Source organism: Geospiza fortis, unplaced genomic scaffold (assembly GCF_000277835.1).
Source record: "Geospiza fortis unplaced genomic scaffold, GeoFor_1.0 scaffold10, whole genome shotgun sequence".
NCBI lineage: Eukaryota > Metazoa > Chordata > Aves > Passeriformes > Thraupidae > Geospiza > Geospiza fortis.
The window spans coordinates 1,163,130-1,165,651 of record NW_005054326.1 but is presented as its reverse complement, the minus strand read 5'-3'; the positions used below and the strand labels follow the sequence as shown (position 1 = coordinate 1,165,651).

At 43.3% G+C, this 2,522-nt stretch overlaps 1 protein-coding gene across 5 annotated transcripts in view; it reads left to right on the top strand.

The window, feature by feature from the left end:
- IQSEC3 (IQ motif and Sec7 domain ArfGEF 3) overlaps positions 1-2,522 on the top strand; it is a 52,181-nt gene that overhangs the window by 15,251 nt on the left and 34,408 nt on the right. The window lies entirely within an intron of this gene.

The following is a 2,522-nucleotide window of genomic DNA, read 5'->3' as shown; positions in this document are numbered from 1 at the left end:
TGCCCTGGGGGAGCAGAGCTGAGGGGGATGGTGCTTCTCACACATCTGTGGCTGAATAGCCCTTCCAGTCTTAGGGCCCTCCTGTGCCTTGAAGAAGAACCTAAATGCCTAATGAGGTTAAAGGAGGCTTCTTGAGCAATTTGGGTTGGTCCAACACCCTGTGCCTCATTGGCCAGGGTCACAATTGGGTGTGGAGAGGGTACCTAGGGTCAGACAGAGCCCAATCATCAGCAGGTCTGTGGTGTTGTGGCAAGTCCAAGGTCAAGTTAAGGCATCAGTCTTTGGGGTCCAGATCATGTGTGTCCATGGCTATATAAAGGGGAAAGCTGTGGCAGGGTGGGGACCAGCATTCTTACAGCGTTGCTGGAGCGGGGACTGATGGGTCCAGGCTGGGGAGAGAGCCTGGGGCAACTTAATGTCTTGAAATACTTAAGAGCTGCCTGGAAATGGCCCAGATTAACTTTATCTGCATCTGAAAATGGTCCTTCTTTGAGCAGGGAGTTGGGGTAGACACCTCCAGCCTTCCCTCCCAATCTAGGTTGGTCTGATTATACAAAGCCTGCTGATTTTACTCTTATATTGCCAGTGGATGCAGGACATGCTGTGAATGTTACTCACTCAGGCTCTGCACTGTGTGTGACAGAAGACCAAGCAGAGATGCACCCACGAGAGGTGATGTCCTCCTTACAGAGCAGCAGGACTGAGTGCTGCAAACTCTTACACACACTCCATGTTCTACCCAGACCAGCCAGTGGAGTCCTCAGGAAAACAGCGCTAAGCACATGTGCCAGTGCTTAGAGGACCATCGTGTCAGGGAATATTTGCTGGCATTTAGAGTCCATTCAGGCTCCAAGGGGAGTCAGGGGAAGGCGAGTTCTCCATCTGACTGCCTCGGGGCTGACCTGCCCTAAAGGAGGTCACACTGGGCACTGTGGCCTTGACTCAGCTGAGCAATTTGGAGTGTGTGTCTTGCTGAATGAGAGCTTATGCATCTAGCTGAAAGTGCTTTATAGGGCACAGTCCAGATCCCACTGAAATGCTCGGGAAGCTTTTGCCATGCACTTCAATGAAAATGTGATCAAATCTATGTCACCTGATTTTCCCTTAGGCTGAGGATAAAAACTGCTGCTCTGCTGGTTAAAATCAGAATAGACAGTACAGGGGCTGCCAATAAAAATGTTACAGTGAGATATGTAAGGGAAAAATCCTTTAGTAAGATCTCCTGCTATGTGGATAGACATAGAAGAGAAAGAATTAAAAATAAAGAGTTAAAAATATCTTAAGGTGCAGGAAAAGTTGTAGCATCAGGAATAGAACAATGCAAACTTTGATAAGGTGTTCAACCAAAAAGAACAGTTTTAAGCTTAATTTTAATGTATTTCCTGGCTGATGATTATGCAAAGATGTCATTTTAATACTCTTTGACAAAGTTGGTTATATGGCATTTATGTATGAGCATTTACGTAAGAGACTGATTTCTTCTGTGAATTTATTTTTTAAGTCTAACTGGTGACTATAAGCATGTGTATAAAAGAAGAAACTTTCTAAATTTAAATCCTTCATCTTTCTTAATTCTGAAGTTGTGGTAGTGTCTGGCTCATCAGATTTGGAGCCCTCTTAGAAACCGCGGGAATGTTTCTAAATTTGATTGTTAATCTATTGAACAGAAAAGCTGCCACTGGAGAGAACAAACTTCCTTTTAAAGTACTAGTAAATGTGCAAAATGCTCAGAGGCTTAGGAGGCAAAGTCTATTTACAACTAGAAGATTTGGACTCTTAAGGGCATACAGCACTTTCGAAAATGAGACTTAAATGCTTCTAAGTAATTTGGGCACTACATAAAATCATATCTAATTTCCCTCTTTTTGCTCTGACATCAACACCAATCATAAAATGATTTATTATCTAGTTGATAGCAGAATTGGTTTTATGTGGAGCAAATCCAAGAGAAAGAGATATGTTTCAGAAGTGGATTAAATCATTTAATAGCGTTTAAGTATGGGAGGCAATACACATCCTTGGTTTCAGTGAAATTAAATGCATTGGTTCTGTCGTAATTATATCCAAACTGGATGTTGTTCTCAGCTGAATGCTCATCCCTTGGAAACCAGTGGAACTGTATCTGATGGACTTGGTGCAGTAGCAGCCAGAGTCCATGTAGGCTTGCACACTCTTGGAAATCATAAATTATTCCTCTGTAGCCACCAGAAGGAGGCTAAGGTAACAATGAACAAACACTCTCGTGGTTCAAACAGAACCCCAGAACAACAAAATCTTGTTTGAAATTGGATGATTTTGGAATATACTTTGCAAGAGGGGTTTAAGTACAGACTTCCTCATCACTTCAATGGATCAGACATGCTGATCCCATTCTGCCTGGAGCAAGATGTCCCGTATCTTAGGGTGCACTTTTGTCAGGCCCTGGTTTCACACAGCTGCTGCTGTGGCTGACAGGAGAAAAGAGAACTTTCCTTTCTCCACAAGATCTTAGTGTCACAGCAATTTTTGGGTGAGGAAGAGGC